The sequence below is a fragment of the Mobula hypostoma genome, chromosome 8 (genome assembly GCF_963921235.1).
Source record: "Mobula hypostoma chromosome 8, sMobHyp1.1, whole genome shotgun sequence".
NCBI lineage: Eukaryota > Metazoa > Chordata > Chondrichthyes > Myliobatiformes > Myliobatidae > Mobula > Mobula hypostoma.
Genome location: NC_086104.1, coordinates 32,191,698 through 32,214,662, shown reverse-complemented (window position 1 = coordinate 32,214,662; position 22,965 = coordinate 32,191,698). Strand labels below are relative to the sequence as shown.

Here is a 22,965-nt window from a genome sequence, read left to right as displayed (position 1 = left end):
CGAAAAGTGTGTTGGCTGGGTGGGTCGTGTCCTTGATTATCCTGGCAGCACTGCTCCAACAGCATGCGGTGTAAAGTGAGTCCAAGGACAGAAGATTGGTTTGTGTGATGTACTGGGCTGTGTTCATGATCTTCTGCAGCTTCTTCCGGTCTTGGATGGGACAACTTCCATACCAGGTTGTGATGCACCCTAGAAGAATGCTTTCTATGGTGCATCTATAAAAATTTGTGAGGGTTTTAGGGGACAGGCCAAATTTCTTTAGCTTTCTCAAGAAGTAAAGGTGCTGGTGGGCCTTCTTGGCAGTGGACTCTGCTTGGTTGGACCAAGTCAGGTTATTTGTGATATTGATCCCGAGGAACTTAAAGCTTTTGACCTGTTCCACTTGCGCACCACCGATGTAAGTTGGGCCGTGTGGTCCGCTACTCCTTCTGCAGTCAACAACCAATTCCTTCATCTTGCTGACGTTGAGGGATAGGTTATTGTCTTCGCACCATGCCACCAGGTTCTTAATTTCCTCGCTGTACTCAAACTCATCATTACCCAAGATACGGCCTATAATTGTTCTGTCATCAGCAAACTTATATATTGAGTTAAAAAAGGGAAGGCGATTTTTAATAAAACCAGTTTGATCTTCGGAAATAATAGAATGTACAATGTTCTCTAATCTACGAGCCAAACCTTTAGCCAAAATTTTAACATTAACAGTTGACAAAGAAATTGGCCTATACAAAGAACACTCTGTTGGATCTTTACCTTTTTTGGCGAAAAGAATGAAACAAGCCCCATTAAACGATGCTGGCAATTACCATGTTTAAACGAATCAGATAGAACTAAAAGTAATTGAGATGAAAGCAGCGAAGAAAATGATTTATAAAATTCTGTAGAAAACCCATCAGGTCCAGGAGATTTACCCAACTGTAATGCAGAGATGGCAGAGGATATTTCCTCTAGTGATAATGGCCCATTGAGTTTTGCTTTAGAGTCAGAAGAGAGCGAAGGAATATTTAAACTGTTTAAAAAATGCTCAAAAGAGATACTGTCATTTAAAGATTCAAAGGTAAAAAGTCGAGAATAATGTTTCTTAAATGTATCATTAATTTCAGAGTGATTCGAAGTAATGTTCCCATTTCCCATTTGAATTTTTGTAATTTGTTGTTTAGCTTTAGAGCGTCTTAGTTGGTTAACTAAAAATTTACTGGATTTATCATCATGAATATAAAATCAACTCTTACTTTCAAGAAGTTGGCATTCAAATGGCTGAATGGAAATAAGGTCAAACTTAGTTTGAAGTTCTACTCGCTTCTTATACAGTTTGGGATTTTTGGTCTGGGCATACAATTGGTCTGTTGCTTTAATTTGATTAATCAAGTCCATTTGCTCTAAATAGGTCTTTCTTTTCAGATTCGCAGTATATGAAATTATTTGACCCCTCAAATATGCTTTCATAGCATCCCAGACAACCTGGGATGAGATTCCAGATGACATGTTAGTACTTTAAAAAAAAGTTATCTGGTCCTTCATAAATTTTACAAAATCATTATTCAAAAACAAGATCAGGTTAAAACGCCAATGTTAATTCATTTGAGGGAAACCAGGGAAATTTATGGACAGGGTAACTGGGACATGATCCAAAATCAATTTACTCTGATAATCACAAGAGCGAACAGATGGAATCAGCTGGTTATCCATCTACATACTGCTAAAACTCTCATGCTCTGTCTGTGTGATCTCCAATTAGCGCAAATGGTGCATTACAGTGGCACTTTTTTTTGCTAAATCGAATTAAAATGCGCTAACTTTATTAGAATGCAGGCAAAGTTCAAGGTTATATATTCGTATAAAGTTCAAGGTTATATATTCGTATAAAGTTGCTCATTCGCCAAAATCATCAGGCTCCCATTCACCCAAGAGCCGATCCGCCATCATGGAAATCGGGACGCGACAGCCCCACGCATGCGCACGGCCAGCCTCAGCAGTGACATCTACGAGAGCAAAAGGGCAGGGCAGCTCTATTTCGAGGGGTCACATTCTGCTAATCACCATCAGCAAGTGCAGGATTGAGAACCATCAATAAGAGATAATTAAATTTTATTGTAATGACGTACTCTGAGACACCCATAAGACCCTTTGCTGCAGTCAAAGAACAGCGGTGACTATATCACGTCCATTTAGGAGAGCGCCAACCACATCATCAAGAATAGTCATCATCCTTTGGTGTTACTCTTCTATCCAGCACTAGGGTAAAAAAAAATGGTCAGCCTAATTATGCTGCGTGGAAAGGGAAGGGGGACATTATGGTCAAGAGATGTCGCCAAACATCATTGGGAAGCAGCAAGGAGAGGGAGAGAACAAGAATCGGATGAGGCCAGGGCCGCACGACTCCAGGATCAAAGAGTCAGGACAAAAAAAATGACAGAAGAAGAGACAGAAGAGGAGAGGCATGCACGTCTCCAAGATCAGAGACAAACAACAAACAGCAGAAGAGATGAAGAGACGGGGAATGAAAGGGCTTCACGTCTCCAGAATGACAAACACAGGCACAGAAGGAGAGAGGAAGAGACAAAGGAGCTGAGAAATTTATGTCTCCAGGATCAGAGATAAAGAACAAACAGCAGAAGAGATAAAGAGATGGGAGATGAAAGGACTGCACGTCTCTAGAATGACGAGAGGCACAAGGGTGGCAGAAAAACCAGAAATGATGCCATCAAAAGTGTGCTTCGTTAAACAAGGAGGAGCTATATTTGCTTTGCTACGTGTCATTCTTCTTTAATAAACTGAGGTTTTCTACTTCAGTTCCCAAAACAAAGCAATACCAATAGCATTCAGGAACATCTAATGTTCATTCTGGTCACATCAGACTGTACTACCCTTCTCTCAAAGGGTGCCCCAACAGGTCACCCCGTTGTCTAGTTAAAAAATAATCAGTTCTAGTAAAAGTATGATGGACATGTGAAAAAAAGGAATAATCTCTCTCAGTAGGATGGAAAAAAATGCCACATATCAGAGATACCATAATTAGAAAGGAAAGAGTGAATAGATAAAACAGTTTTGCTAGGAAGACTAGGGACAGAGGATCATCGATCCAATACTGGATTTAACCAGCAATTAAAATCACCACCCAATATGAGGGAATATAAACTCAAGTCAGGCAATAAAGAGAAAAAACGATCAAAAAAGTCCACATCATCTGAATTGGGAGAATAGAAGTTAGCTAAGACTACTCTAGTATTATACAATTTCCCAGTGACAATAATAAAATGACCATTTGTATCAGATACTTTGTTGGGAAGCTCAAAGGGAACATTCTGATTAATAAGGATTGAACCCCCCCCCCCCCCACCGGCTTTAGCCGGAAAGGCAGAATGGAAGTGCTGTCCCACCCACCTAGACATAAGGAGAGAGTTATCAAAACTACGAATATGTGTTTCTTGCAAAAAAGCAATGTCAGGTTTGAACTGCTTAACATGTGAAAACACCTTCCTTCTTTTAACTGGATGGTTCAATCCCTTAACATTCCAGTTTATAAGATTCAATGGGCTAACCATTGTCATTTAAAAAAAAACATAAAGGGTAGTAGGTATACACAAGAATAAGCATTCAAATAACAGCTCTGGGTTAAAAGTATAAAACAAGAGAATCAGGACATAAAAAAGGTCCTGAGTAACAAAGAATAACTAAAGGTTGTATAAATGGTATTAGCACTAGGGACCCTCCCCCACCCCAATCCCAAAACAAAATAACTACTAAAGAACAGCAGCAAGCTCTTCAGAAAAAAACTACCCCAAAAAACAACTTCCAGTTTCTGAATATCTTCATAAGCTTCGTTTAATTAACATTTCAAAAAAAAGCCAGAGAGCTTATGCACTATGAACTAAAACTGTACATAAGGAAAAAAAGAAACAGTTCTATCAAAAAGTATTAGACTTAACTCAAAGTAATAATCCAGAGTACCATACTCACGAAAAACTATGAAAAAGAATTTAGTAATTTAAAATTTTAATTTAAAAAGAAAACGGGGGGGGGGAGAAAAAACAAAGAGAGAAAAAAAAGTATTAATTGGCCATTTTAAATAATCATATCGAGTCTGAAGGAGTCGCAATGGCCGGAAGACTTTCAATGAATTCCTGAGCTTCTGTAACAGGGTTAAACCATTTTTGTCCCCAGTACTAAGAGTTATTCGGAGATGGGCAGGATAACGCAGAGAGGGCCTGAATCCACGGTTGCAGAACTCTTGCACAAGAACTTTGTACTCGGCGCGCAGCCTCAGAACTTGAGGAGCATAATCTTCAACAATACAAATGGAAAGACCCTTATAATGCAATTTTCCTCTCTGACGTGCTTCCATGATTAAAAGGTTTTTCACCTGATATCAATGAAAACAGAGTACAGCTGGGTGTGGCCTAGAGCCTAATTCGGGCTTGGCCAGAAATGTACAGTGAGTTTTGTCTAACTCGGGTGGAGTCGGAAGAGTATTTTTCCCAAAAATCTCACAAAGTAAAAAAGAGAAAAATTCAACAGGAGATCCGCTTTCGATAGCCTCTGGCAGACCGAAAATCTGTAGATTATGCCTTCTGCTCTGACCTTCGAGATCAGTTATTTTAGATGTTAACTTGGTGTTATACTCACTCAAATCAGAACAAACAGCTCCCAGCTGCTGAACATGACATTTTAAATCTTTGGTCTCTGAGTCAAGATGAGAGAGGCATACGGCATGATCCTCCACTTTGGAATTAATTTGCTCCAATTTTGACTCCAACAAACTGAAAGACTTATATTCAGACTTAAATTCAATCTCTTGTCGGTGCTGTTCCAAAATGGCGATAATCTCGGTAGAGGAGCTAGAGACAGTCGCAGTCACAGAGACTTCTTTTTTCCCCAGATTCAGAGGGCTTTGAAGCCACTGTAGGACAGGCGTATTCACAGGCAGGTAGGAGAACAAAAAAAAATTAGCAGTCTGGGGTAAAAAAAACACTAAGATAAGAAGTGTGGAGGTAAGAAATGAAATGCAGCAACAGTTTTAAACGATTAAACTATCGCCATCTTACCAGAAGTCCAGAGTATTCTTGAAGGGTGGCAGATCAACCAGAAATTTTGTCATCAAAAGTGTCCTTCGTTAAACGAGGAGGAGATAAATTTGTCTTGTCACGTGTCTTTCTTCTTTAATAAACTGAATTTTTCTTCTTTAATTTCCAAAGCACATCACATCAGACTGCACTACCTTTCTCTCAAAGGGTGCCCCAACGGGTCACCCGGTTGTCTAGTAAACATTTAAAAAGTTCTGATGTACACAATATGTAAACATAGATAGCTTTATCATTAGTAGCTATAGTCTTGATAATTTCCTGAGTAGAATAACAGGAACAATTAAATAAAATTAAACAGATTTCATCAAGGATCCTTAGAGAAAATTATTCTGATCGAGTCTCACCACTTACGACTGGCCTATCATCTACAGACATGGCTCTTTCGGGACTGGTCAGAACAGGAAGATCAAATCTATGACTCAATTCAATCACAAGTAACTCAGAACCTATGTAGGGATGTTATTTCTCTTTATCTACGGGTGCCTCATTAGAAGGGCCAAATGAAGTGAGAGAACTTGTGCTAATCTTTTACCTTAGCAAACAATACTGCCACATTATACACTATAACTTATGAACGTTCTTTATAAACCAGATACCAAAAACACCAATTATCACAGAGCAAAGTTGAATATAATAAAGAATACAAACTACTAGATACCCCTGGAATCCATGGTGTCCACTTTCTAAATGCAAGGTCACCAAGAGATCTGGACTGTTGCTTCATTAATATTGCAAGTCTACGACCAACATCAATGAAGAATTCACTCTATTTCATTGCAGAATTTAATTATCCAAGTACTAACATTACTTAAGCAATTTCACTTAACTGACCAATATGAGCAGTCTGACCTTCAACTGTGAAAACTGTAGGGAATACCCCACCTACACGTTAAATAGCTTCCATTGTCTTTACTTTTATCGCTAACTATTTCATCAAGTTACTTCTAATGTATTTACTCTGTTATCTTGCTATCCAAATAAATATACCTCACTGGCAGTAAATACCAAAAGGAATCAAAATGACTGCTCCTAAAATAGAAAAGTTCAGAAAGATAGTCAAGTGGCTCAGAATGGCATGAAGTAAGGTAATGCAAATGTTAAAGCTCTCTATCTCTGATCTTTTGTTAATTCCTACACCAGTTCCATCTCAATGTGAAGGTGTCTTCACCTAGGTCAAAGAGAGAGCACTAAAAATAAGCAATTCATAGCCATTTTTTCGGAGTTTGAACAGCAGCCAATTGGGGGTCAGGATTCAATAGCAAGGTTCAATGAAAATAATGCAGGGGCAGGCGGAGCAGCCATTGCATGACTGGTGCAGCGTTAGAGTGGGGTGACTTTTGGCTGTGGCTCAATAGACTTTGGTGACCTAAGTATCTGGTAATGCTTCTCTTGCTCATTCTTCACCTGTAAGTGTATAGTTAGGGCAGTAAGAATGCCTCCAGGGATGTGTTCTGTTCTTTATGTGAGATGTGGGAATCCAGGGAGACCTCCAGCCTCCCTGATAACCACATATGCACCAGGTGCACAGAGTTCCAGCTCTGCAGAGAACGTGTTAAGGATAAGGAACAGGAGCTGCAACTCGATGACCTTCAGCTCATAAGGGAAACTGAGGAGATGATAGAAGCTACAGGGAGGTAGTAGGAAGTAGTAAATGGGTGACCATCAGGAGAGGGAAGGGAAATAGGCAGCCAGTACAGAGTACACCTGTGCCCATTCGCCTCAATAACAAGGATATCATTTCAGATACTGTTGGGGGCGGGGAGATCTTAGTGGGGGTAACCACAACAACCGGATGTCTGGCACTGTGGCTCAAAAGTGAAGTGGACAAAGGAGGAATGCAGTGATAATAAGAGATTCCATACTTAGGGAGTAGGTAGTAGAGTGTGTGGAAGCCATAGAAAGACACAGATGGTATGTTGCCTCCCAGGTGCCAGGGACATCTCAGATCGTGTGACATTCCCATGACATTCTAAAAGGAAAGGTCAGCAGCCAGACATCTTGATACATATTGTTCCCAATGACACAGGAAGGAAAAGAAAGGAGGTCCAAAAGAGAGAATTTGGGAGAGCTCGATAGAAAGTTGAGAAGCAGGACATCCAGAGTAGTATCCTCTGGATTCCTGCCTATGCCATGTGCCAGTGAGGGCAAGAATAGGTTGATATGGCAGACAACTGTGTGGCTGAGGAACCAGTGCAGGGTTTCAGATTTATGGATTATCAGGATCTCCTCTGGGGAAGGTACGACCTGTGCAAAAGGACCGGGCTACACCTGAACCTGAGGGGGACTAACATCCTTACGGGCAGGTTTGTTGGAGCTGTTGGGGGAGGTTTAAATTAATTTGGCAGGGGGATGGGAACTGGAGTGATAGTGCTGAGAATAGGGGATATTGGTTTAGGATAGGGAAGTATAGTGAAACTGTCAGGCAGGACAGGCAGATGATAGGGCAAAATTGCAAGCAGTGAGATAGGCTGCATCGCAAAAATTGACAAGAGTGAAAAACACAGGACTGAAGTTGTTATATTTGAATACATGCAGTATACAAAATAAGGTAGATGATCTTGTAGAGCAGTTAAGGGATTGGCAGGTATGATGTTGTGAGTATCACAGAGTCATGGATGAAAATCAATTGCAGGTAGAAGCTTAATAGTTATCGAAAGCACAAGCTGGTAGACAGAAGGAGAAATGCCCCTGCTAGTAAAAAAAAAATCAATCTTTAGAACGAGGTGACATAGAAATTACACTGGGAAAGAGAAAAAGCATGTTAAAAAGGCAATGCTGCAATATTCATGGGGGATTTCAATATGCAGATGATTGAGAAAATCAGATTGATACTGGAACCCAGGAAAGAGAATTTGTGGAATGCCTCTGAGTTAGCTTTTTGAAGCAGCATGTGGTTGAGCCCACTAGGGATCAGGAATTCTGGACTGGGTGTTAAGTAATGAATCAGATATGATTAGGGACCTTAAGGAAATGGAACCCTTAGGTAACAGTGATCATAATATAATAGACTTTACCCTGTAATATGAGAGGGAGAAGCTAAAGTCAGATGTATCAGTATTTAGGTGAAGTAAAGCAAACTGCAGAGGCATGAGAGGGGAGCTGGCCAAAACTGATTTGAAGGGAAAGGGGACACTAGCAGGGATGATGGCAGAGCATCAATGGCTGGAGTCTGGGAGTCATTTGGAAGGTGCAGGATAGATACATCTCAAAGAAGAGGAAATATTCTAAAGGCAGGAAGACAGCTACAGTTGACCAGAGAAGTCAAAGCCAACATAAAAGCAATAGGGAGTGCGTATAATAGAGCAAAAATTAGTGGGAAGTTAAAGAATTGGGGAAATTTTTAACCACAGAAGGCAACTCAAAAACCATAAGGGGGAAAAAGATAAAATAAGAACACAAGCTCACCAATACTATCAAAAATGATACCAAAGGTTTTTTCGGATATATAAAAAGTAAAAGAGGCAAGAGTAGATACACTGGACTGTTGGAAAATGACACTGGAGAGGGGACAAGGAAATGGTGGAAGAACCGAATAAATATTTGTATTGGTCTTCACTGTGGAAGACACTTGTGGTAAGCTGGAAGTTTGAGTGTCAAGGGCATTTGCTATTACTAGAGAGATGGTGGGTGGCAAACTGAAAGGTCTAAAGGTAGCTAAGTCACCAGGATCTAATCCAGGGTTCTAAAAGAGGCAGCTGAAGTGATGGTGAGGGCATTAGTAATGATCTTTCAAGGATCAATTGATTCTAACATGGTTCAGGAGGACTGGAAAATTGCAATGTCACTCCACTCTTCAAGGAGAAAGGGAGATAGAAGAAAGGATTTTTTTTTTGGCCAACAAGCCTGATCTCAGTGGTTGGGAAGATGTTAAGAGTTGATTGTTAAGGACGTGGTTTCTGGGTACTAAGAGGCACATGACAAAATAGGCCGTTGTCAAAATGGTTTCCTTAAGAGAAAATTTTACCTGACAAATATATTGGAACTCTTTGAAGAAATAAGCAGGATGGACAAAGGAGAGTCTGTGGATGCTGTGTACTTGGATTTTCAGAACGCCTATGACAAGTTGCCGCACATCCAACTGCTAAGCAAGAGCCCACCAGTATTAAAGGAAAGATACTAGTATGGATAGAGCATTGGCTGACTGGCAGAAGGCACAGTGGGAATAAAGGGATCCTTTTCAGATTGCCTGCCAGTGACTAGCGGTGTTCCACAGGGAATCTGTGTTGGGACCGCTTCGTTTTACATTGTATGTCACTGATTTGGATGATGAAATTGAAGGCTTTCTGGCCAAGTTTGTGGATGATAAGTTAGGTGGAGGGGCAAGTAATGTTGAGGAAGCAAAAAGTGCAGAAGGACTTAGACAGATTAGGAGAATGGGCTACGTGGCAGATGGAATACAATGTTGGGAAGTGTACAGTCATGCACTATGGTAGAAGGAATAATAGCATTGACTATTTTCTAAAAGGGGAGAAAATTCATATTTCTGAGTTACTAAGGAATTTGGGAATCCTCAGGGAGGATTCCCGAAAGGTTAATTTGCTGGTTGAATTGGTAACGAGGAAGGCAAAAGCAATGTGTAACCCCCCCATCACCAGAGCTCGGATGTCAGCTTGGCTCGTTAGCTAACTCAGCTAACAGCCACGACTCTGCAGTGAAGAGGCCACCGTGATAAACAATATACGTCTACAGTCAGTATGATTTGAGGTTCAAACATACAGGAACGTTGGGAATTCTGATTAAAGGTACCTCAATTTAAGCAAATGCTGTGTAAATCCTGTACATACACAATTATTGGTCAAGTTCTCATCACTAGGACAGCAAGCTACTTATCATTTACCTGTGTTGTGCACTACATGCAATTTGAATTATATCTTACTAACTTATTTACAGAACTATTTTAGCTTATGTGCTGATTGTGATATATGTTTTATGATATATGTTTGGCTGTATATAAACTTGAACTTGAAACAGGAAACACAAGTTTAAAGGAGATCAGCAGAGATGACCGAAGACTTTGAATAAGTTAATGATTGTTATTTTCTAAAATTCTCTACCTTCTGTCAAAATATGACTTTATACTGAGAGGATAATTCCCTGAATGGGGAATATAGAACTATGGAACATACTTTCAAAATAAGGCACTGTCAATTTAGGATGGAAATAAGAAGGGATTTCTTATCTCAGAAGCTTGTAAATCTTTCCTTCCCCAGAGAGCTGAAGAGACTAAATCTTTGAATATATTTAAGGCTGAGATGTGCACCAAAGAGAAATCAGCAGTTAGAAGAATTGGCAGAAAAGTGAAATTGAATACCAAATTAAATCAACCATCATCATATTCAACACTGAAGCAGGATAGAGGGAACACCTGTGGGGGGAAAGAAAATCATACAACAGATGCTGGAATCTGAAATCAAACAGCATGCGTAGAAAGATGTTATCTCAGAACTACACAGAAAAAAATCGATGGCAAACATTTTTTTGGTGGGGAAAAAAAACAACCTTTTGCCTAGTGCCAGAAAAACAGAAGTACTAGTCATTCACTTCAGGAAAAGGGGCAGTACATCTACATCAGTGGTGCTAAGGTTGAGAACTTCAATTTCCTAAGAGTGAACATCATCAATAGACTCCCTTGGTCCAAACATGCAGACATCATAGCCAAGAAAATCCACCAACAACTTTGTTTCATCAGGAAGCTAAACAAATTTGGCAGGTCCCGATCGACTCTTACCGATGTTTATTGATACACAATAGAAAAAGCCCCGATTCCATCATGACTTGTATGATAACTGCTCGGACCATGACTGCAAGAAACTGCAGAGAACTGTTTACAAAGCTCAGTACATCATGGACACCAGTATCTCTCCATGGACTCAGTCTAAACTTCTCAACACCTCAGTGAAGCAGCTAGTATAAAGACCCTGTCCTGGATATTCTTTCTTATCCCCTCTCCCATCACGCCGAATATACGAAAGCCTGAAAACATTTCCCACACAACTCAAGGACAGTTTCTATCCCACTGTTATATGAATACTGAACAGTTCCCTAGTACGATAAGATGGATGCTTGACCTTACACACTGGCCCCTATCTATTTAAGGTGCAACCCGTCCATCTTGTGCAGATCACCTATGCCCCATAATCCAAGAATTTAAATCCCTGCCCTCTGCCACACATTCATCTGCCGAGACGTAATTTTCCATTTCTACCCTCACTAGCATGTGGCATTGTGGCAGAGATCACTGCTCTAGAGGTTATGTTTTTTAACCTCTTTACTAACTCCCTATATCACTCTGCAGTATTAAACATTTATTAGTACCTCTCATCATCATCTCAGGCAGTATGTCCCATACCGTAACTGCCCTTAACATGAAAAAAAAATCTTCCTTCAGTTCCCTTCTAAACTTCTGACCCTTCATCTTAAACTTAAAGCTTCAAGTTGTAGACAACTCTGCCACTGGAAGAGTTTAATATCTACTGTATGCCTCATAATTTTATATACCTGTCAGGTTCTTGCCTCATCCTCCAGTGCTCAACAAAAAAGCTCAGCCTATCCAACTACTGCCACCTGCTTGTGCATATTTTTAAAGTATTAATATTGAGTACCCGCAACAATGATGCAAACAACTCCTTGCAAGTTCTACATGTAACAAAGTGCCTCGAATCCTCCACAGAAAATGACAGCAGTTTCTTAACTGCATAACTTACAGGGCACTTCTAGATCTACATAAAGGAAAAATCAAGCATTTTGGTTTTAAAACCAGAAAAAAATAATTCAAATTAAAGTTAATTATTACAAAATAACTCTTACAATTGTTTTCTTCAAATTCACTGAATTCATTTTGAGGAAGATTCCATCTACGCCCTCTCCGAACCAGGTATGAAATTCTGTCTAAGAAAGTTTGAAGAAAATATGCTGTTGTACTAAATTTACTTGATAATAAAAATTACACTTAAAATATAATGTTTTTACCAGTAAATTCTGCAAAGGTTCCTCAATATCAGAAGGAGTGTTGGTTAAATTATCACTTTCAAGTTGAGCAGACAATACAGTAAGATCAAGGATAACCTTCACACCTTGAAAGCAACAATGAAAAAACTCAGTAAAGGCTCTAAGGAACATGACATTAGTATAGATTGAATACAAGATAAAGGCATACCACATTTTTCAGCTGAGTGTAATAAAGCTTTCATGTCTTGGCTACTACCAAAGATATCACCATGGAATTTTGAAGGATTCAATATGTCAGCTGTTTGATTTAAGTTGTTATAAGGTACAATGATCACAGCAACTACACGCAGCAGAGCGATGTATTCTAACTGCAGCTGAATTCCTGAAAAGCAAAGAATATGTATTTTTTGTAACTGGCTCAATAGGCAATTTAATTTATAAAATGTTTTAATTTTTTTTAAACATGTCCAAGAAAACAGATTAAATAACTACTAGAGAATAGTTTGATTCAATAGCAACTCTCAAACACACTCCCTCAGCTGAGAGCGCTATTAAAATTAAATTACAAATAATCAATCTCAAAATAAAGCTATTGCAGGAATACAACTTTCACTTCTAATTAGTATCCTGCTGAGAGTTTGTACTATAATCATATAGAAAATAATGCTTCTCAGTAAACTGAGAGATCGAACAGCAAAAACTTCAGTCACGTGCCAACAGTTGCCATTACAGACTAGTATCTCCACATAAAGTAGTAATAGATGGAATTTTTTAAAATCACTTGTTGAAAATGGGACCGTTCACTACATTAATGACGTGTTGGAAGAGTTGGTACGCAGTTCCCAAACAGCCAAAGATATGAAAATCGGTGAAAAAGCTTGTACTGCAATAGTACATAAAATATAGAAGAGAGACAAATTGAAGTCACCCACTACAAATATATTGCTGTTTTTAACATCCTTCCATAATCTATCTCCATTTTTTCTTGTTCTGCCTATTTAGATGACCATGATGTGACGACAGCTTTCTTATGCCTGAGCACTATCACTCTGTCTCACCAGATAAGCTCTCCAAGATGACCGAAGTGTTCTGGGATTCTCCCTGATTAGTCATGCAACACCCCTCTCCATCATGTCTGAAATACCCGAATAAAGGAACATTGAGCTGCCAGTCTTACACTTCTTAACCAAGTATCAGTGATGGCTGCAACATTGTAGCCCTACGTTCATACCCAGGCTCTAAATTCATATGCAAACGCTGCTGAATTCATAAGTAATCTGTAATACTCTTTTCGCTGAAATAAATAACTGCAGCGCATCGGCTCCACCGTACTCATTAAGCTGTCCCTGCCTGTCCTTTACATCTCTGACCCAATCTCTACCTTCCCCTCAATCTCTCCTCTTACTGACCTACTATTCTAGTTCCCATCCCCCTACCTCACTACTAACATGGGCAAACTTGCTGCAAGGATACTGGTGCCCACCAGTTTAGGTGCAACCATCTTTCTTGTACATTTCCTTTCCTGGAAGAGAACTCAATGATACATGAACCCAAAGTCCTCCTCTATGCATCAGCTCCTTAGCGACACATTTAAGTACAGTATATCTGGAAGAAAATGGTACCAGTGAACAACTCGACCAAAGACAACATCCTCCAGACAGATCACGAAACTACATCTTTCACATCTTCTTTTTCTTTCAAAAGTGGTTCTGCAATTGTTGGAGCTTGTGATCTGCATTTTGGTGGTGTGTTTTTGGGCCTATTAAGTGATCTAGCAGGTTGCTGTCTCCGAGGGTGGTGTGCAGCCTCAAGGCCGAGAAGCCTGGATCCCATAATCGTCTCCATTTCTCGCCGATTAAAGTGGTGAAGATGACTGAAATTGTTGAGAGAGGAGAATGTGAGCAGGTGTTCAGCGTCGTCTACTGACCTCTCGCTTGCTGCTGCCAGAGGAATGTGCATGCAAGTGGTAGTTTCTCCCACCCTGCTCCTGGAGGAAAGTCCCTGCGTTCCAATCATTTCTCTCTCCCTCAATGCTGTTGGAGGATGGTGCCAGTGTCCTGGATCATGGGCAACGTTTATTCAACGTGGTTATGGATTGGACTCAGTAGTTCACCTTATGATGTGTTTCTGATCGCTCCTTTTTTTTGGTAGCTATTTTGTGCGATTCTGATTGGGGTGGCCACAGAAAATAAATGACAGTGCTAGATTGACCTAGAACTGAGCTGAAACTGAACATGCCTAGATTCTTTCAATGACTTTTGAGGGATGGTACCTTATTTTCTGTGTTTTTCACTTTTTTTGCCATTTACGCAACTTTTTTTTGCACAGGTTTTTCTTGGAATGGGTTCCATGGTTTTTATTTGTTTCATGATTGTGAGAAGATGAATCTCAGGGTTATATTCGACATAATACTTTGATAATATATGTACTTTGAACTTACTATCTATTTCTTGCCTTGCTAGCATGTGACACAGAGAGCATTCCTGAGATTATAACTGTATTGGTTCTGCTTTTTAACTCTGTCTAACCCCTTAAATTTTCTTTCCAGGACCTCAAAAGTTCAAAATACATATATGTCATCATATAGTACAGCGGTCCCCAACTACCGGGCCGCAAAGCATGTGCTACCGGGCCGTAAGGAAACGATACGAGTCAGTTGCACCTGTCCTCATTTCCCTGTCACACACTGTTGAACTTGAACAAAGAGTTGCCAACTGTCCTGTATTAGCCGGGACATCCCGTATATTGGGCTAAATTGGTTTGTCCCATATGGGACCCCGTATTTCCCCCGCTAAGGTAGAGCGTTCCTATGAAATCTTTCGTGCCGAAATGGCGTAAAGCGAATAAGCAATTACCATTAATTTATATGGGAAAAATTTTTGAGCGTTCCCAGACCCAAAAAATAACCTAACAAATCATAACAAATAACACACAAAACCAAAAATAACACTAACATATAGTAAAAGCAGGAATGATTTGATAAATACACAGCCTATATAAAGTAGAAATAATGTATGTACAGTGTAGTTGGGAAGATTAAGCCAAAACTGATTTGTGGAAAAAAAAATCGGCACGTACACGCATGCGCATGTCACGCATGTGCACACAGGCGCCCGCGCAAGGCTTTATGGTCATGGTAGTCTTTCTTAGGGTAAACACAAATGTCCTGGGATTTGACTACTAATTTTGTTCCTTATTTGGGAGTGAGAAAGTTGGCAACCCTAACTGTAAAAGACGTGTTGAGGTGAGTTTAACCCTACTTGAACACCCCCACCCCCCACCGGGTCGGCAAGAATATTGTCAATATTAAACCAGTCCACGGTGCAAAAAAAGGTTGGGGACCCCTGATATAGTACCTCGAAATACATTTTCTTGGAGGCATTCATAATAAATACACAGAAACACAGTAGAATCAATGAAAAACTACTAAGACAGACAAATAACCAAAGTGTAAATACATAAACAAAATAATAATAATTGATAAATAAGTATAAATAAAATTGAGAACAAGAGTTGTAGAGTTCTTGAAAGTGAGTCTGTAGGTTGTGGACTCAGTTCAATGTTGGGTTAAGTGAAGTTATTCACTTTGGTTCAGGAGCCTGATGGATGAGTAATAACTGTTCCTGAACCTGGTGTTGTGGGACCCAAGACTCCTGCATCTCCTTCCTGGTAGCAGCAGAAAGAAGAGAGAATGGCCCAGATGGTGGAGGGTCCTTATCTCTCTTCAAGCCTATGTTGCTAGTACCAATACAGATCATAAAACCATAATATATAGTAGACCATTTGGCCCATCAAGTCTGTTCTGCCAATCATGGGCTGATCCAATTCTTCCAGTCATCTCCACTCCCCTGCCTTATCCCCATGATGCCCTGGCTAATCAAGAACCTATCTATCTCTGCCTTAAATACACCCAACGACTTGGCCTCCACAGCCACCTGTGGCAACAAATTCCACAGATTTACCACACTCTGACTAAAGTAATTTCTCTGCATCTCTGTTCTAAATGGATGTCCTTCAATCTTGATGTCATGCCCTCTTGTCCTAGAATCCCCTACCACAGGAAATAACTTTGCCATATCTAATCTGTTCAGGCCTTTTAACATTTGGAATGAAATGTTTCTATGAGATCCCCCCTCATTCTCCTGCACTCCAGGAAATACAGCCCAAGAGCTGCCAGGTGTTCCTCATATGGTAGCCCTTTCATTCCTGGAATCATTCTTGTCTATCTCCTCTGAACCCTCTGCAATATCAGTATATCGTTTCTAAAATAAGGAGCCCAAAACTGCACACAATACTCCGTGTGGTCTCATAAGTGCCTTATAGAGCCTCAACATCACATCCCTGCTCTTATATTCTATACCTCTAGAAAGGAATGCCAATATTGCATTCACCTTCTTCACCACCGACTCAAACTTCAGGGTATCCTGCACAAGGACTCCCAAGTCCCTTTGCATCTCTGCATTTTGAATTCTCTCCCCATCTAAATAATAGTCTGCCCATTTATTTCTTCCACCAACGTGCATGACCATACACTTTCCAACATTGTATTTCATTTGCCACTTTGCCCATTCCTCTAAACTATCTAAGTCCCTCTCAGCAGGCTCTGTTTCCTCAACACTACCTGCTCCTCCACCTATCTTTGTATCATTGGCAAACTTAGCCACAAATCCATTAATCCCATAGTCCAAATCATTGACATACATCGTAAAAAGCAGTGGTCCCATCACCGGCCTCTGTGGAACTACCGGCAGAAAGCCAGAATAGGATCCCTTTATTCCCACTCTTATTTCTGCCCATCAGCCAAGGCTCCACCATGCTAGTAACTTCCCTTTAATTCCATGGGCTCTTATCTTGCTAAGCAGCCTCATGTGTGGCACCTTGTCAAAGATCTTCTGAAAATCTAAGTACACCACATACACTGCATCTCCTTTGTCTACCCTGCTTGTAATTTCCTCAAAAAATTGCAGGTTAGTCAGGCAGGATTTTCCTTTCTCCAGGTATGCCATAATCGCATCCCTAACAAGCGATTCCAACAACTTCCCAACCACTGGTGTCAGGCTAACAGGTCTTATAGTTTCCTTTTTGCTGCCTCCCACCCTTCTTAAATAGCGGAGTAACATTTGCAATTTTCCAGTCATCCGGTACAATGCCAGAATCTATCGATTCTTGAAAGATCATTGTTAATGCCTTCGCAATCTCGCCAGCTACTTCCTTCAGAACCCGCTTGTGCATTCTAGCAGGTCCAGGAGATTTATCTACCCTCAGATCATCAAGCTTTCTGAGTCTCTGACTGTTCAACTTCTCCTTTCAGCATGTTTTATGCCCACTCAGATCATGACACCAAGAATGCAACAGAGCATTTGTGAGTCTTGCTGGATGTCACAGAATCCCCTATGTGTTCTTGACTAATAAATACAAAGAAACACAATAGAATCAATGACCCATCTAGCACTCATCTATCTGACTGAATCTTTCGTATGACCACCTGCCTGAAACTCCTGCCAACACTCTCTGCTTCCTGTATATTCTTCACTGAGTCCAACTGCTGCTCCAACTTATCCATGCAGTTCATATACAGAGAAAATCCAAGGTTGGAAAGAGCTGCAAAGCTGGATACACTTCCTACAGACATATGTGCCAGGGACACAAGACCACTCTCTCATCTTCCATATCTCAGCATGAACTCAGCATCTCCACTGAGTGTCATCTCTCCCACTTTTAACAAGCCAAGGAAAATTAAAACTGTTGCCGCTCCACAGCAGAATATCTTTTACCAAAACCCACACTTTGACCTCAGCAGCTGTACTTTGAACTTCAACAATGCCCTTCTCATAATGGCTTCTCCACTGGATCGTGACTCCCTTTCAATTTCTGCTTGGCATCAGGTAAAATAAACAACTCCTCACTGGATACAGGATAATTAAACTTATGTTTGACAGACTCAGGCCTAGGCAGAGATAAAAATCTGATCTTTCTTATTTCTTTGCTGCCATTGTACTATTTAAGATGGCGGTATTTTAATGGCAACAACGTGTTACAGAAACGAAATCTTTTCAGCTGGAGTAGTTAACAATCAACATCACGAATAAAAATCCTGGACAGTACTAAAAGAAATCTAATAATCACAGATACATGGTTAAGACTTTTGGAGATATTCTCAAATTCATTACTGTATTAGTTTTACAGTAGAATAAAGGAAATTGTAGAGGCATGAGATGGTTGGAAGCAGACACTACCAGGGATGACATCAGAACAGCAATGGCTGGAGTTTCTGAGAGCAATTCAGAAGGTGCAGGGCAGATACGTTATAAAGATGAAGGAGTATTTTATAGGAAGATGAAAACAATGGCTAACAAGGGAAGTCAAATAGAGCACAAAAGCAAAAGAGGGGATATAATATAGCAAAAATTATTTGGTAGTTAGAGAATAGGGAAGCTTTTAAAAACCAATCGTGAAAACTAAAAAGCGAGAAAAGATTAAATATAAAGGTAAGCTAGCCAATAATATAAAAAAAACACCAAAAGTTTTGTTTCATATAGATAAAGAGTAAGAGAAGTAAGAGTGTATGTTGAACCACTAGAAAATGACACTGGAAAGTTGTTATAGGGAACAAAGAAACAGCGGACAAACTTAATATTTTGTGTCAGTCCTCACTGCGGAAAACACCAACAGTATGCCAGAAACTTGAGTGTCAGGAGGCAGAAGTGAGCATCATTGCTTGGGAAGCTGAAGGGTTTGAAGGTAGATGTCACCTGAACCAAATGGACAACACCACAGGGTTTAGAATGAGGTAGCTGATGAGACTGTGGAAGCATTCGTAGTGCTCTTTCATGAATTACTCGATTCCAGAACGGTTCTGGAGAACTGGAAAATTACAGATGTCACTCCACTCTTTAAGGAGGAAGGGAGACAGATAAAAGGAAATTATAGGTCAGTTAGCCTGACTTTAGTGGTTGGGAAATGTTGGGAGTCCATTATTGAGGATGAGATTTTGGGGTTCTTTAAGGCACATGATAAAATAGGCCTAAGTCAACATGGGGAAATCTGTTAGAATTTTTAGAGGAAATAACAGGCAGGGTACAAATGGGAGTTAGTGAATGTTGTTTATTTGGATTTTTAGAAGGCCCTAGACAAGGTGCCGCAATGCTTAAGAGCCCATGGTATTATAAGAAAGAAACTAGCATGGATAGAATATTGGCTGATTAACAGAAAGCAAAGAGTGGGAATAAAGGGTGGCTACCTGTGACTAGTGGGTTGATGTTGGGACCACTTCCTTTCACATGATATATCAATGATTTGCATGACAAAATTAATGGCTTTGTGGCCAAGTTTGCAGATGATACGAAGACAGATGGAGGGGCAGGTAGTGTTGAGGAAGGAGAGAGTCTGCAGAAGAACTTAGATTGGGAAAATGGGCAAAGAAATGGCAGATGGAATATAATGCCGGGCAGTGTATGCTCATGTACTTTGGTAGACTATTTTTGAAATAAGGAGAAAACCCAGAAATCAGAGGTGTAAAGCAACTTAGAAATCCTTGCGCAGGATTCCCTGAAGGTTAACTTGCAAGTTGAGTCAGTGATTTATTCATTATGTGCTGTGTCACATGGGGATCATGGTCTTTCCATGGCTTCTTGGCAATTTTTTCTACAGATGCTTTGCCATTGCCTCCTTCTGGGCAGCATCTTTATTATATGGATGAACTCAGCCATTATCAATACCCTTCAGAAATTGTCTGCCTGGTTGTACTTCCACTCTGCCAGACAGTGGGGTGGTGGTAAGGAAGGCAAATGCAATGTTAGCATTCATTTCAAGAGGACTGGAATATTATAGCAAAAATACAATGCCTAGGCTTTTTCAGGCACTGGTCAGACCACACGAAGTATTGCGAACAGTTCTGGACCCCTATCCAAGAAGATATGCTGGCACTAGAAAGGTCCAGAGGAGATTCAACAGAATGATTCCAGGAATAAACAGGTTAATGTACGAGAAACATTCAATGGCTCTACTCACTGTTCAGAATTATGAGGGAAAAATCCCTAATGAAACCAAAAGAGTATTGAAAAGCCTAGATAGAGTGGATGTGAAGATGTTTCCTACAGTGGGGGAGTCTAGGACCAGGGGGCACAGCCACAGGATAGAGGTATGCCCATTTAGAACAGAGATGAGGAGGATTTTCTTTAGACCATAAGACCAAAAGGTATAGGAGCAGATTAGGCTATTTGGCCAATAGAGACTGCTCCACCAATTCATCATGGCTGATCCATTTTTCCTCATAGTCCCAATGTCCTGCCTTCTTCCTGCATCCCTTCATGCCCTGACCAACCAAGATCTATCAACTATACCCAATTACTTGGTCTCCATAGCTGCCTGTGAAAAATTTTCACAGATTCATCACTCTCTAGCTAAGGAAATTCCTCATCTCCATTCTAAACGGACTCCCCTTATTCTGAGGCTGTGTCCCCTGGTCTTAGACTCCCCCCAGCATCGGAAACATTCTCTCCACATCCACTCTATCAAGGCCTTTCATCATGCAGTAAGTTTCAATTAGGTCACCCCTCATTCTTATGAGTTCCAGTGAATGCAGGCCCAGAACCATCAAACACTTCATATGACAAGCCATTCAAACATGGAATTATTTTTGCGAACCTTCTCTAATTCCACACATCCTCTCAAAGATAAGGGGCCCAGTAATGCTCACAATACTCCATGTGAGGCCTCACCAGTGCTTTATAAAGCCTCAACATTACATCCTTGCTTTTATATTCTAGTCTTTTTTAAATGAATGTTATCATCGCATTTGCCTTCCTCACCACTCACCTAACCTTAACAGAGTCCAACACAAAGACACCCAAGTCCCTTTGTGCTTCAGATTTTTGTATTTTCTCTCCATTTAGAAAATAGCTAACCCCTTCCACTCTTCTACCAAAGTGCATGACCATACACTTCCCAACACTGTATTCCACCTGCCACTTCTTTGCCCATTCTCCTAATCTGTCTCAGTACTTCTGTAGCCTCTCTACTCCCTCAAACTACCTGCTCTTCCACCTATCTTCATATCAATGATGCAACAAAACCATCAATTTTATCATCCAAATAATTGGCATACAATGTAAAAAGAATTGGTCCCAACATAGAGGCCCAATGGAACATTACTAGTCACTGGCAGCCAACCAGAAAAGGCTCCCTTTATTCCCAGTCTTTGCCTCCGGCCAATAAGCCATTGCTTTTTCCATGCTAGAACCTTTCCTGTAATATTATGGGCTCGTAGCTTGTTACACAGCCTCACATGTGGCACCTTGACAAAGGCATTCTGAAAATCCAAACACACAACATCAAATGATTCTCCTTTATCTACCTTGCTTGCTATTTCATCAAAGAAATCTGACAGATTTGTCAGGCAACATTTTTCCTTGAGGAAACCATGCTGATAAAGTCTATTTTATCATGTGCCTCCAAGTACCCTGAGTCCTCATTCTTAATAATCGACTCAAACATCTTCACAACCACTGAGTTCAGACCAACTGGCCTATAGTTTCCTTTCTTCTGCCACTCTCCCTTCTTGAGGAGTGGAGTGATTAGTGTTCTAATAAGATAATCACCTGAGGAATTTTTGCAAAGCAACAGGCAGACAAGTACAAAGTACATAAAAGATTAAAACAGAAAAGTGGAGTAATATATTTAACAAAGAATTAGGAATAGCACTGCAGTCACACTTCAGTTATGAATTATTTCACTTATGAATAGTGACTCTTGGTCAATTGTCCCTGATCAACATTATGTAAATTTGACCTTAATTAGATAGATAGATAGATATATTTTATTGATCCTGAAGGAAATTGGGTTTCGTTACAGCCGCACCAACCAAGAATAGAGCATAAATATAGCAATACAAAAACCACAAACAATCAAACAACAAAATGCAAACTATGCCAGATGGAAAAATTCCAGGACCAGTCTATTGGCTCAGGGTGTCTGACCCTCCACGGGAAGAGCTATAAGTTCGATGGCCACAGGCAGGAACGACCTCCCGTGCCGCCCAGTGTTGAATCTCGGTGGAATGTGGCCTAAGTCCAACAGTAAAAAGTTCAATATCCGGTCCAGAAACACGTTCTTCGATCGTAATACGACATGGATGCACCATCTGTTGTTAACCAGAACAGTAAGCACCCAACTCCTTTACGCTTACCGCTCTTAGTGCACTTCCGGTCAGCCCGAACAGTCTGGAAGCCGTCCATGGAGAAGTTTTGATCGGGTATATCCTCGTGCAGCCCCGTACCAGTGAAACACATAACATTACACTCCCGAAATGTTCTCTGACGCCTGGCTAGCGCCACCAACTCGTCCATTTTATCACCTACCGAACTCCTCTTCTCCGTAAGTCTCTGCTGTCTCGACCCGGTCCTCTTTCCTCGACTTTGTGATCCCCCTCTGCATCCTCTGTGTGTTTTCCTCCAGATTTCAGCAGGGGTGTCCTCCGCTCTGCTTGCTAAACCAGCCAGCATTAGCGCAAGCAGCTGGTCCCTGGAATGAACAATGCGACCATGCTTCTGTCCCATGTGTCAGGATGTAACTATTTCCAGTGCTAAAAACCCAAACAAAACACTCTCTACCAGCATGTTAGAGAGGGTGCAGCTTCAACGTGTTACCGTGGAAAAAAAAATACAAGAAATAACGTAAGTTAAAAAGTAAGAAGAAAAAAATAAGAATCCGATCGGAACGGCTGTAACAGGCTGCATGCATGACCGGCCCATGCACACAATTTTACCTGAGTGTGCATTAATTCCCATTATTCAATGCTGCTTTTTGTAAATGACTGGTATTATATTACAAAGCTCAGTAGCTGTGCCAATAATTTTGGTTCATGAAGCTTTAGCATTCAGATCTGGCAGATGAATATGGTTGGTAATTGAATAAGCCACTCATTCTTAGAGGC

The 22,965-nt window shown here is 40.5% G+C and overlaps 1 protein-coding gene across 2 annotated transcripts in view; it reads right to left on the bottom strand.

The window, feature by feature from the left end:
- Positions 1-22,965, bottom strand: part of LOC134350080 (4F2 cell-surface antigen heavy chain-like) — a 51,183-nt gene that overhangs the window by 26,658 nt on the left and 1,560 nt on the right. The gene's annotated exons all lie outside the window — the stretch shown is intronic.